Raw genomic sequence first — 15109 nt, 5'->3', positions numbered from 1 at the left:
ACAGCAAATTAACTTTCGGCTCTGTTTAAATAAAAAAAATAAAAAAATAGTAATGGTAGTGATGGATTCCAACGTGATGGTGGTGGTGTAGCGTGACATTAGGCAAAACTTCTAAAATGGCTCATGCAGCTATGAAGAAACACTAACGGCCGTACCATACATCTCCCCCACCACCTTCCTCTTCCCTTACACGGTGTCCCCTTTCTGTTGGGCACTATAACTTGACCTCGACCCCTTCCCTCGCTAGAGGTTCTTCGAGTTGGGTTGGTAGGCCCTGCAAACACCTCTACATGAAAATCTTAATAATTGAAGCATTTTACATGCATTAGTATCATTATACTTTGGTGATTATACCAAAGAAAATGGTTGACTGAATGGTAAATATATAGGTATAATTGTGTACGTAGCGTGGGTGACAGGGTTGGCATCCCTGCGCGGGCCCCGTGTTTCCACCCCTCCACCCAGGAGTCCACACGTGCCCGCCGCTACCACTTCTCTGAACCTCGTTACATCCCATCAAGCAAGGAGCCGTTAGAAAAGTGATCAAGCCCCATCGGAGCTATAGCAAAAGACTACCTGCCTGAGTTAATCAAGCAGGTGTGTTGACAAGGCAAGGGTTAAAAATCATGATACAACCCTAAAGTCTTTACATTTTAAATCATTTATTTAAAAGCTTTTGCCGATTCATATTAGATCAAATAAGTTTTATTATAATTCCTGGATCGGTTACTACTACATCAATGAAAAAATGCAGGATTGATGCATAAAATATGCCAAGGGGCTGACGAAGATGTGCCTATCTCGACCCCTTGCCAGATCCCAACAATTTCGCCCTCCAACACCTTAAGGTCCCTTCCCCTCCGGAAAATAAACCTTCGAGTATTATGGCAGGAGAAAAGGGCCGAAGAGGTTCAACAGTCGAAGAGATTGCTTTATGGTACGGCCGTAAGTCTTCTATGCAGAGTTTGTCCTGCATCGAAACAGGACCACTAAAAGTATACTATTACTATCCCGGCATAAATACCAACGCCTGAAAGTTCCGCGGCCCATCGCCAAGGAATGGTATGGGGTACGGCGCGGGCAATAATCGGTTCAGCCGGGCACAAGCACGCCGCGTGGGGACAATTTGCCCCGAGGTGCCGCTAACGCCTGCACAGCGAGCGATGTGGCAGAGGTGGGGAGGCAACAGCTTAAAACACTATTTGTCACGTGCATACATGACCATCAGTTACATGCTAACCTGGGGACACTTATCAAAATCATAACTATTATAGCATGCATGACTTAAAAAAAGACATTAATATTAAGAAATAGTTCTTAGTGACTAAGCTGCGTCAAACCTTTGATGCTGCACACACTGGATGCAAATTGTGCAAAGCACGCCTTATGACACTATCTATTCATAACCCCCTAAGTTATGCATGTTGATGGTTTTATTATAAATTTCTAAATACACAAAACCACATTATAACAGCCCTCAATAAAATGGACTGATATCCATATTCCTAAGAAAAATATCAGGTAAGTAGGTCAACATGCCCACAGCATGACAAATATGGAACTCTACACCCGTGCGTGATGAGGTGAGGTGAGGTGAGGTGAGGTGTGTGGTGAGCAGTGTGGTGATGGTCTGAGATGAGAGGAGGAGTTGTATGGTGCTTGCTTAAAGTAGAATAAGACGGAGCAGACTGCTGGAACACTGAGCATGTTGGGAAGGGAAGCAAGAGAAACAGAGTCCAGACAGTCACACACTTGGTCAGGAGGCATCAAGAGTGGCCAAGGGGAGCGAGAGTGATGGTGGACTGTTTACCTTTGTTCCAGGGTTCAGGTAGCCTCTGAAAAACACAAAGAGAAAGGAAAAGTCAGAGGTGGAATGGGCAATAGACTATAAATAATATTGTGCAAGAATCAGCCTGTGTTTTTCTTGTGAAAATAATTAAATCAAAACACCTAAGTTAAATAAAAAAATAAATAAAAAAATAGGGATACAAAAATTGCCAGGCATCATCTTGCATAGAATACTCAAGAGACTAAGGAATAAGATCATATATAAATGAATAAGTAGATTTTAACACAAGGTTTGAGCATTTATTTGTTCTAGTAACAAAGTCAGAACAGGAGAGTACACACAAAGTGCGGCACCAGTAAAGATATACTTAAAATGTTGAGTAGGAACACTTTATCTCTATGTAGAGAAGGTAGAGTTAGCAGCAGAAGCAGAGAACTCTCAGAATAGTGGTTCTGTTTCCATAAAGGGTAAATCACAGGAGGACGAGAGATGTATCAAAGTCATGAAGTAGACGGAATATATATATATCTATGGATATATATCAAGACGTGTGTTTTTTATGATGGTGGAGATGAGCATTCCCAGTGTGAACGTATGCGGGCTCTAGGGTCATGCACGCAGGCCGCACGCAATGCCCGCTGCCCAGGAGTGACCTGTCAGGAGGATGGGGCGGCGGACCATTCCTGTCGTTTATTTCAGGTTGACATCCAAGATGTTAAGAAGGGAGTCGTGAAGCACGACACAGTGAGCAGACAGTGATAGAGCGTACTGACACCAACACGGCTACAGTATAGGGACACTGCCGACACACCCGAGAGGAGAGATGACAAGCAGCCCTAGCGTAGGCATGGCTGTGGTGCCCGAGACAAGGCCCGGCGACACCCGAACAAGCAGTGCACTAGATGGTGGAAAATGTATTTATAAATGTAACAATGTAATGCCAGACCAGACCCAACGTGAGGAGTGGCCAGACAGGTTTCTGCTTCACCTTGCATTGTCTTCGACGACACTGAAGAGAAAAATCGAAGTCCAGTACAAAAATGCATGCAATGATGCTGCTAAGACTGCCAGGGAGTAGGCACAGTGACATCTGGTGCACAAAGATAACATAGTGGTTGTGGTTTACCTTGGACCGCTGATATTAAGCAAGGTATTTCGCCTTTTTCATAATGATGTCATGTTGAACACTTCAATGCAGCAAGAAAATAATTTTGTTAATTTTCAGTCAGTAAAAATCCTTCACAACTTACCACATCAATACCTACTCACAAAACATTGGAACAAACATCAAAGCATTATTGCATACAAAATATAACAAAACCCATCAGCACTGAATCAAGACTTCTTGATCCATTCCAAAATCTGCGATGCAATTCCATTTTCTAAATCACTGAATAAAACACAAGTTTAAATATATACTCCTAACATTATTGATTATGCAAACAGCCAGCTTGAAATGCTGTAAAAAATTTACATCTGGTATCAGTAATATCACACTGCAGGAACTCCCCCAACACACACACACACACACACACACACACGGCAGGAGTCATCCCTGGAGGCTTGGCGAGGACGACGCCTCGACTGGACATCGGGAACGTACCCAAGTAATTTCCATATTTTAATTAAACCATGAATGATTAACAATTTTTAATATAATTTCCAAATACTGAATTTATATTACTAAACCCATTTTTACTTGAGAGTAACAACCTTGTATGATTGAAATTCATCAAACAATCTTTAATTCATCATATATATACCTTTCATGTGTATACTAATGCCATATTGCAAGAATATTCAACTTTTATATATATATATATATATATATATATATATATATATATATATATATATATATATATATATATATATATATATATATATATATATATATATATATATATATATATATATATATATATATATATATATATATATATATATATATATATATATATATATATATATATATATATATATGTAAAGTGGTGGGCACCGCTAACCGAAAAGTTAGTTTTGCTAGCTGGTAATCCACTAACTAAAGTTAGCTTCACTTACGGTGAACCACTAAATTGATAAAGATATTAATGGAAGCTAACACTAACCGCTAACTTTTGTTGGAAATGGAAGATGCATTACCCAAAAACATCAAAAAGTTTCCCTTATAATTGTCCAATTACCCTACTCTAACGTGTAATTTACACAAAAGTGGAAGCCCTGGAATTATTGCGCCATGTGGTTCAACTGGTGCTGTGTCTGCCCACAACGGACAAGAACAAATCTGTATGATTTTTTTAGTAGACTTAAAGTTAGCGGAGGAGGAACTACATTAAGCGGAAGGTAATCGGTCCACTGTTTCCAAACTTAGCGAAAACGCTAATCAGCTAACAAAAAACTTAGCTTCGCTAATTAGCGGAACCGTGCCCACCAGTGTAAATATTATATAGGATATATATATTTCAGTGCTGGGCACTTCCGCTAATTAGTCCGCAAATCCGCAATGGCGGAAGTTCCATTTCATTTGCAGATTTGCATTTGCGACAAAAAGGTCGCTATTTTGCGGATTAGCATTTGCGGTATTACTTTCGCTAACCTCCGATAACACGTCAGTGCTGGGCACTTCTGCTAACTGCAAATCCGCAATAGTGGTAGTTCCAACTCATTTGCGGATTAGCGTTTGCGGTATTACTTCAGCTAACCTCAGCTAACACGTGGAGGAGCCAACCCAGTTCAGCCTGGACAGTCTCAATCTGATTGATATTTCAAATATTAAAATAAAACCTGATTAACTTCAAAACTTTTTTAGTTGTTGCCTTTTCCACTTTTTTACACAAATAATATTTACATAAACCTCTCAGGGGATCTTATTATAAACATCATAATAAGTATTTTGAAGGATAGGGCATATCAATATAAATTTAGTTGTGGCAGTCACACGGATGAACTTTGGTCCTTTCACTAAAAATAAGTTTAAAATAGATGCTCATCAGATTATTACCAATTAATTAGTATGATTACAAATCGTCCATACTGGAAGTAGCAGTAGCGTATGTATGGTCAATGCCTAGCTACAGCATTACGTCACAAATAGAGTGAAAAAGAGATTCAAGAACTATTGATATTATAATTTTTGTTTGCGGTTTGCGTTTGCAGTGTCAAGTTTTGTGGCGAAAGACTGCAAATATTGTGTAGCTATTTGCGATAAACGGATCTTCGATTACAATTTAAATTAAATCTCAAAATTTGCGGAATTGCAACTATGAAAGTTATATATGGAATAAGTTAGCAGATTTGTGATAGCAGAAGTTCAAATTCGTTAGCGATGCCCAGCTCTCTCTCTCTCTCTCTCTCTCTCTCTCTCTCTCTCTCTCTCTCTCTCTCTCTCTCTATACACACACACACTCTCTCTCTCTCTCTCTATATATATATATATAAAATTTCAGGCTGAGACCTGTTCTGAGCCCAGGAAAAATATATGTAAATTCAAATAACTGTCTGATTGAGTTCCATGTTTTCCTTTAATATCCTTATTTCATACACCGAAAAAGTCATTTCAACATCTGAAGAACTATTGAATATACAGATATATCGCATGGAATAAATTAAATCATGGACATTATTGCCCTCCCTCTTTATACACACACACACACACACACACACTCTTTGGACTTCAGACTACTAGTATGCACTTTCATGTGCTACTGTTCAAGAAGCAAATTTCCAGCACTTTCAATTTTACCTTGAAGCCAAATAAATAATTGAACAGGAATTATCTGTAAATTCCGACTACAAATGGCAAAGATCTTTCAATGGTGGTAATAAAGTAGCAGTTTTTCATCCATCTTAAAATAAAGATTCCTATTGCTGTCAATGAGACCAACATTTACTTCTTTCCTCAAAAATATAGACGGTTATTCGTCACCCTGATACAATGTGAACAATTTGTCATTTAGGCATCATCCCAGGGTTTAGCAGATCACTACCATATATATCTTAGCAGAAGGTATGTCAGACAAGTTAAATGAACTGACCCAATTAGTACTCAAAATGGGGGGATCCGGATAATGGATTGAGCTTAGAAAATAAGTCAAATCAAATTAAACTCGTCCAATGTTATCTTAAATTTCTTTTATAATATCTCGGCTCAAAGTTTGAAGGTAGTTCATTTTTTTCTGACAAAAGTAATAAATGGACTAGTGAGGACAACATACCCTAGACAACATTTATCGTCCAGTACGGTGAAGTTTCATCAATCCAAGTAGCAAGGATCAGGCAATCTAATATAGTTTGAATTCATACAAGCATGTAATTATGATCCACACAAAACAGCGTATTCATGATGACAGAAAACACTAATCTAAACAAGTATCAAATCACGAACACCGTTAGCTATAAAAATTATTAAAAAAATTAAACGTGATTTGTGCTCCCCAAGATACCTGAGGAGCAAGAGTCTATTGTTGCAGGTGTGCACAACAACTAATCAATCTGCTCCTTGTGAAGGATGAAATTTACGTCTAAAATGTGCCTCAGGAGCTAAATAATTTAATGTACATCTTTTGCTTCCAATGTGCACCTTTTATCACTTGGGATTACTGTTACTTGCCCTCAGTTTTAAATGCAAGAAAATTTGAGCTTGTCCAATATAATCAAAATATATATTTGTAATGATCATGATTTCTGCAAGTCACTGAATTATATTATTTAATGCCAGAGTATTTGGACATTTATCTTGCCACACACACACACACACACAGTAAATAGATCACTGTACTAAACTATATGTTTCTTTTAACTTAAACAACACTATTTTTTTTATTGATACACCCGAGACAGGAAATCAGCATCCAATTTACCCTATTAGAAAAACTTATTTATCCTCTGCTCTATAAAATGGTTACAAACATACTATCATACAAGCAATTATATATTTTGTGATCAAGAAGTATTGCAATAAGATTGTCAACAGCCATGCACTCTTTTAAACTTGAAAAAAAACTAAAGTGTAGGTTTGTTATTATTGTGACCTTTCACCTTTCCTTTTGTAACCTTGCGTACATAACATGAAATAATCATGTAAATCCAAGCAGTAAATGCATTAATCAGTTTTAGTAAGCCAGATGAATGCCACACAAGTCCTTCTTACAATCTTTAATACATACCCAACGTCGTCGTTTTCACTGAAAAGAGAGAATGGAGCATCAGGATATGATATTTGTCAATCTTAAAAATAATTATGGTAAAATAGTTAGCAGTGCACCATTCAAGCAGAGCAGGAACTCATAATACTTAATGGCTAAATATTCTTACTATATATTCAGTTAAAGGTGCTATATATATATAAAAAAAAATAAATAAATAAAAAAAAAGGTATATCATGAGCATGGCAAATTATTGGTACTGATGCAATTATTATAATGATATATTTCATTCCATTCCATTGTCTTAATGTTTAAAAGCATTTAAGATACTATGTGCAATTTTGGGGACCTGTTCAAAAATCTGTCAACAATTACTGAACTTCTGGACAATATACAACCTAAAAATTCAAAACTTGAACCACGTAAAACAAATTAATGTAATAGCTTATTGTTTTGCAAGCTCATTTGAAGCATTCAACAGCAAATTGTTGACTGCTGACAATGCATGTCACTCAGTGATGCACTTTTGGGCCTTCTCTCACATCTATCATAATGACAACCTGAACACATACCAAATAAGGTCAATTATAGTTTCAATTTGTACCAAAAACACAACCGCTGATGTGTTCAAGTACCATAAGGGATAAAAATAATTATAATGCAATAAAAACTTGTATAATTAATGTGTATACATACATAATAATCTAAGTATTAATGGATTTCATTCTCTCTAATTTCACTTGGTCTTCGTAACTTAATGGGAGCGTCCGGGAAAAAACAATGTTTTCATATCTACAGTAAATATGTATGAATCATTTTTATTTTTATGTTGTGAAGTATTGACAACATGTATATCAATTTTAGACATTCAGCCTCATTATTTTGGCTTTTGTTTTTCCACTTTTTTTGACCAAGGAAATATTAACCCTCTAACACACCGTAAGTTTCCAATAAGTTTCTGTTCCGCTCATCATATATTTCTCAGGGCCGACCGGCCCTTTTTTTGCCGCCGCTATACTCTACATTCCCAGACGTATTTTACCATCACTGATATATCGTACCCCAATAAATTAGGTATCAATGGCTTCATAAAGACTTGTACTAGAACATGCGCAAATAAAAATAGAGGAAAATATACATATCAAAAATACAAACTCATTTCAAGTCTCCGTATAGAGTATTGAATACAATAAATCCTAAGTACCAACTTTTCCCCACTCGCTATCTCGAAATTTTGTGTACCAACTTTTTCAGCCGAATATATGTTTTGAAGCGGAATTTAGTGAGGATTCTTATAGTATCCTCAAAATCCTCATACGCCTATTAGTTCCTGAATTACACCCAAAAAAACTGTATTTTTTCCTCTTCCGTCAGAGTAGGCTAACAACTAAAAATCACTCCACGCTCCTTATAAAGGTTGCCATATGTTACCATTAAGAAACTTATCCCAACAAATGACGCTCCAAATTTGACACACTTCCACCGAAATCTTAATATTTAATCAATTTTTAAAACTTTTATGACGCGTTTCGCGTCATCGTGCGCCACGACCTTTTACCCTTGATGACGCAAAACGCGTCATCGTGCGTGAGAGGGTTAATATAAAATAACAGGTCACATATATAAAAAAAACAGTGACGTACAGTGGAAAAAAAAAGATTCTACTGCCTTTTAGTTTTTGTTTCATTGAAATCAAGCTAAAACTGGCTTCAAAATAGATTTTAGAAGGGGACTAACTTTCATTTTGAGATACGGGCCTTTAAAGTTTATTGATCAATCTCGCACTTGTTATAACACACTGATGCCTTCCCGGTTGGTATTCTTTACTGAATTGCAGTTTTATCTTTGGTTTGAAGGACTTTGTGTGTCTGATGGTGTCCTTTTCTTTGAAATCAAGCCGAAATGCGAAAATTATCTCTGGTTCCTCCAGGGTGACTGATGTATGTGTCAGTTCTGCTGCCTCCAAGGCCATCGCAGGTGCTATTTTCTCTCAAGATACCCTACGAATATTTTTTTGGGCTATTTTCTACGCTGAAACATGACAATGTATGCACCTCTGTATGAATATAGCTTTTTGTTTATTCATCTTTTTTTTTCCTTCATTCCCTGGTTGGTTGGTTTTCTACTTATGTAGGGTTTAGCATCTTACAGAAATCGGAATGAAAGATTTGTTCCGGAAAGTTCTTACTTACTTACTTAAATAATCACCTTTAAATGATCCAGGAGAGTTGTATGTTGCTTCCCTGGTAATCTACGATTATTAAGCTTTTAGCATTTCACAAGCTATGAAACCAACCTTTGCTAACTCATTGGGATATTGGCAACTCACTTCCATAAATGACAAGTGGTTTTTGGCTTGGTGTAGCTTTTAAACTTTAGTCTTTTTGGTGGAAGATGTTAACTCATCTAGCAATAAAAAGCAGCTAAATTTCTTGTATAAGGATGATTGTCAACACAAAGTAATCACACAGGCTATTTCGGCCACGGGGAAGCAGTGACCGAGTGGTCAGTGTGAGTACGTGGTGATCCGGAGGACATGGGTTTGAGTCCCACAGCAAGACACTCACAATTTCCAACCATTGCCGAGTGGTGGCAGACATCATGGCAACCAATAGTAAATATAAATTCCCAAGCCACTAACAGACCGGGGAAGTCCAAGAGACCCCTCAAGAAAGCCTATTGGTGCAATAGGCAGCCCTTTAAACAAGCGAGAATACTCGAGTATCAAGAACCGACACCAGCCAGCACGCGCCATGCTGAATGTTCTGAGGTAAAGCTGTTTGACTAGCCAGTGAGTAATTGACTCTTAAGAAAATGCAAGCATACATATAACTTCTGATAACTGTCTTTTTCAAATGCTATACTGTATGTTATTAATACTACCCATTAAGTTAAGGTGAAGTAGTTAGCACCCCTAGCTATAAATCCATAGTTCTGGGTTCGAATCATGACCTGAGCAGTAGGCATGCAGCCCACTCCACTCATCATCCCTTTCAGACTGATTGATAAATGGGTACCTGGGTAAACTTGGGAAAGGTAATCTGTGGTAACCCAAATGTCACATTACCCGTGTCCCACGGACCACAGTAACAGGTTGTATATTTAGCCTATATGCTTCCTGCCACAGGCTCAAGGTTCAGTGTGATGGAGATGAGTACTGGGGACTCACACACCTATGGCATATGCCCCCCAACATTGCCTTTACCTATAATGAACTAGGTGGACACCTAAATTATATTTTTGGCAATTTTACAAAGCTGTCTGGCAAATGTACATAACTACACATCAACTTGTTTACTGAGCTGATCAACAAATACACAACATCAATCTTACTCATCAAGAGGTGCTTGGTAAATACTAAATAGCCTCACCATATTGTTTACTTATGGTGGCAGACAGTATGCTAAAATGCTAAAAAAAATACTGCCAGATTGATTTACAAGGGTTTTAGCAGCTACTAATTTTAAACTGAATTGGAAGTCTGTTATGAACACATGTAAGGTAGAATTATGCAGTTTTAATTGTGTTCTGAATATAAGCAGTTTTTGTACATCTGAGTGTTCTGCATACTTGCAGACAGGGTGGGAAGACTGCATGATTGACCTTATTCCAAGGAATAAAATGATAATCATAAATCACACTGACAAGAGAAATTCCTTTACACAGTTGTAGATTTTTTTCAATAATGGTTAATTCAAAAGTTTAATAAAACAATTCTACGATTATCATTATGTACCTACTCCTGAGTATCAATGTGGGAATGCTCAAGCTGTTCCACATTAAGTAAATATAGTAAAAAAAAACGCATGATTAAATCAGTACACCAAACTAGCAAGTGGAGAATCAAGGAAAATTAAGATACACTTCTATATACCCAAGGAGGATGACAAGACACCTCTCCATCCAAAATTGATCTCTGATCTCTCTTTTGACCACTAATCGCTATGAGAGCAACAGTTAGCAGGCTTTGTTTTTTACAGCTTCTTGAGTTATTCTGTGCTGTAAAAAAAAAAAGCATGAGGCAATTTTTATTTAATTTGCGATGTACAATCCAAACGTTTTCAGTATTCTTTCTGAATGATATAAAAAGGAAAATAGGAATATATAAATAAGTGCAAACTAATCCATATCAATTGGTCCACCCTTCCTATTTAATCCCATGTAATGAGGCATAATGAGCAGAGAAAATTTATGCTAAAACATTTCACTACAGAACTGGTTACCGTTACTTATAAATAAAGCTAAACCATGCTACATGGAAAAAATCAAATTATAACCTATACCCTTATATGCTCTTAGTTTTCTACGTTAGATTGCATTCTTGGTCATGTTCTTAAAGAATATTGTGGCTAACAACACATCAATACTTATCTATTACTTCCCATGCTCTTTTATTATATATATATATATATATATATATATATATATATATATATAAGAATAGAAATATATATATATATATATATATATATATATATATATATATATATATATATATATATATATATATATATATATATATATATATATATATATATATATATATATATATATATATATATATATATATATATATATATATATATATATATATATATATATATATATATATATATATATATATATATATATATATATATATATATATATATATATATATATATATATATATATATATATATATATATATATATATATATATATATATATATATATATATATATATATATATATATATATATATATATATATATATAGTCTCTCTCTCTCTCTCTCTCTCTCTCTCTCTCTCTCTCTCTCTCTCTCTCTCTCTCTCTCTCCTTGTTTTAGAACATATATATATATATATATATATATATATATATATATATATATATATATATATGGTGCGAGAGAGAGAGAGAGAGAGAGAGAGAGAGAGAGAGAGAGAGACTAACTCATCACCCACATGATAACTGATACAAGCCCATTCCTCACCCACCACCCAGCTGCTTTGTGATACCCGGCTCTTATCACAACTAACTAGCGCTCTACTGTTATCATAAAACATCACTAAGGTTAACTACATCACACACAAAGCTTTCACACTCCACGTGCCGGCGTTACAGTACCAGGCCGCTGAACGTGACCTCAGGCAAGGTGCATGACCCCCTCACAAACGAGTTCCATGCCTTACATCACCCCCCCGCGGGCCCTGGATACCGTCGCCACCGTGCAGGGCCCAGCTTACTCCCCTGCCACATAAAGACCGTCTGGGATGTGGGTGCAGGGATTCGAACGTTCCAGGCACCCCCGCAGGCATAATCGAGTCGCCGTCACCCCCACAAAGCCATGAAGCTAACCCCCCTCCTCCTCCTCTGCTGGGCCCTGCTCCCTGCCGCCCAGCCTCAGAACAATGCCCCTGACTCAGGATCTGAACTTTCGACGCACCCCCTGCAAACCCTCCCAGCCCCCAGGACGCCGACCCCTGGCCCCGTCCCTCTCCAACTCCCCTGCCGCCTAACTTTGATGCCGGGCACTTCCACGCCTCCTGGTAACCCTGCCTCGGAGAACAATACCACTGCGTCCCCTGCAAGCCATCACAGCCCCCATGACGCCGAGCAGCTCAACCCTTGGGCCCCGTCCCTCCCCTACTCCCCTGCCGCACAGCTTTGATGCCGGGCGCTACCACGCCTCCTGGTCACCCTGCCTGCGAGAACAATACCCCTGCCAGGTTTAGTTTAGTGCACCCCCAGGCGGTGCTGACGACCAGAGGCGCCAGAGATTATCATCACCAGCACTTCCGTCCGTCTCATGGTTATCGGCGACTCCAGACAAAGATGACGCGTGGCTCTTCCCTGGTGCTCCCTCCCTCCCTCCCTGCCATGGTGCAACTCAGGGTCTGGCGGCCATGTTCTCAATCCAAGCCACGCTGCCCCATGATTTCCCTGAGTGCATACGCCATGGGCCTTAAATTGGTCGTCTGTTGCTTCTAGAAACGGTTAAATGTCAGCGTGAGGAGTGACGTGGCCCTCCCAACGCCACACGGTCATCCCTAGGTAAGGACTCGGCGGCCATGTTCTCGGCCCAACCAACTTCAAACCCGCATTTCTCCCTCAGCTCTATCTCATACCACTCCTAATACTCCCAAGCTTCCCCAGTAACCCAAAGCTCTCAGGCACAAGATCAAGAAGGCTGAGCAGGCCCGGGTAACGGCAAGGAGGGGAAGGAGATGCGCGGGAGATTGAGATGAGCGGCGCCTTGATCCCTGAGTGCATACGCCTTGAACACTAAATTTTTGGTTTAAGGCCACTGGATACGGTTAATGTCGACGTGAGGAGTGACGTGGCCCTCCCAACGCCACACGGCCATTCCTGGGGACTCGGCGGCCATGTTCTCGGCCCAACCAACTTCAAAACGTGAATTTCTCCCTCAGCTCTTTATTTCACCCCATTCCTAGCAAACCAAATCTTCAATAGTGACCCCAAGATCTTGGAAACACGGACACGGAGGCTCAGGGCGCCCTGGTAACAGGGAGAAGGGGAAAAAGGAGATGCGCGGGAGATGGGAGGTGAGCGGCGCCTTGTTCCCGCGCTCCGCCCCGCAGCTTCACCCTCCTCCACTTTTAGCCGATTTTAACCTCCAGGATGCATTTCTCACGGGATCCTGCTACTCCTATGCCTCCTTGGTGCTCTTAGGCGTGTTTTACTCACCCGTTCATCATTGCTGGTGCTGAGGGAGAGGAGGAAAGCTTGCACAAAACACGGGGAACAGCGCGCGGACTGTGAAAACAACAAGTGGCCAAGACAATATGGCGCGCGGCACGCCTCCTGCAGGGCCCCCTGGCGGCCCGCGGCCCAGGCTCAGGGGCCATCTTGTACACGACACGGCGCGGGGAATATGAACACCGAGGCTCGTCATAACTCTCTAAATGACTAATTCCCCTGCTAAGGTCTCATTTACTGACTGCATCTAAAAGTGATATAACAAAATGAGTGTTGCCTCGGTAACGGTGCCGCTTTAGCGTGCGGTCTACCTGGCCATTTCCGCTTCAGTGTGCAGTCTACCTCAACTACAGGAACTTTATACTGCAGGATGATGAAAAAAGCAAGTTTAATAGTGCTGAATAATGATTTATCATTATATGAAATCATCACCAAAATTCAGAAGATTGTTTTCTCATAAAAAATGCAACTGCTGTTTCCTCCGTCAAAATGACGTCTGTTAACAATCACTTAATAGCATTGCAGATATACCAGCATGAGTTATCCTGATGTTATCGGCCTCAGTGTAGGGAGGATAGAGATGTGGGTGTTCTGTGATAGTCCTTATATATAGATGGGTCATAAGCATGGGGATGCGGTGGCTGAATGGATAGCCGCCGCCGAGTGGCTTAAAACTACCCACATGCTGTCCAGAAGACCACCTATCAACCCGGACTCAAGATTCTAGGATTAAAGATGAGCTCCGGGTGGGCAGCATGGGCCAATGCAAGATGGCGCCACTATAAATACTCGCCTGCGCCAGAACGGGCTGGGCCGACCATCAGGATCCACCGGGAAGAAGCCTACCGGCGCAATAGGCTACGACGTAAAAAAAAAAAAAAAAAAAATCAGGTGACTGACAACATAAGCTGAGGTCTCCGGAGACAGGTCATGTCATTACATACGACTTAGACTTCGGTGACTGTGGTCGAGTCATTACTCAGGTCAGGAGCATTCAGGTAACAATACAACATCAGATGAGGCCTCAGGATACAGGTCAGGTCATTATGTAGCCTAGACTACAGATACGGGGTAGACTACGAATACTACGGTAGACCGCGCGCTAAAGTACTACACCACCTCAGTAACTACAGAGAATCACGACGCGCCTCCATCATTACTACCCCTACGAAAACAAGGTATTATTCCAGATGTATCCATGTCTCACTGGTAAGGACACTTTGGTACTATATGAAGTACTCTGTGCACATACAAAACTATCGTATTGCTTTCCGTCACAAATTACTCCTTTGTGAAATATTTATTTATCATAACATGGTCTGCGGGGAAATATTAAGTGAGTTATTTGTTATGGCATTGTGGCATAGGTCAGGTGAGGTTATAATTAGTTTGGTTAGCTATCTGAGAGGAAGTCATTCTGTGCCATTTTAATGAGCAATTTCAATTTTGGAAATAAATTAGAGTGTAATGAC

At 39.4% G+C, this 15109-nt stretch overlaps 1 long non-coding RNA gene across 1 annotated transcript in view; it reads right to left on the bottom strand.

The window, feature by feature from the left end:
- The window catches only part of LOC127007163 (uncharacterized), a 47454-nt gene extending 33682 nt beyond the window's left edge, over positions 1-13772 (bottom strand). Inside the window, exons 1-3 of the long non-coding RNA XR_007760090.1 lie at positions 13626-13772; positions 6955-6972; positions 1811-1835 (exon numbers count right to left, since the gene is read on the bottom strand). This is a non-coding gene — a long non-coding RNA (uncharacterized LOC127007163). The remainder of the gene's footprint in view (positions 1-1810; positions 1836-6954; positions 6973-13625) is intronic.
- Between the last annotated feature and the right edge of the window lie 1337 nt (positions 13773-15109).

The sequence above is a fragment of the Eriocheir sinensis genome, chromosome 34 (assembly GCF_024679095.1).
Source record: "Eriocheir sinensis breed Jianghai 21 chromosome 34, ASM2467909v1, whole genome shotgun sequence".
NCBI lineage: Eukaryota > Metazoa > Arthropoda > Malacostraca > Decapoda > Varunidae > Eriocheir > Eriocheir sinensis.
Note: the sequence above shows the minus strand (reverse complement) of the source record. Positions and strands in the feature narration are given on the sequence as shown.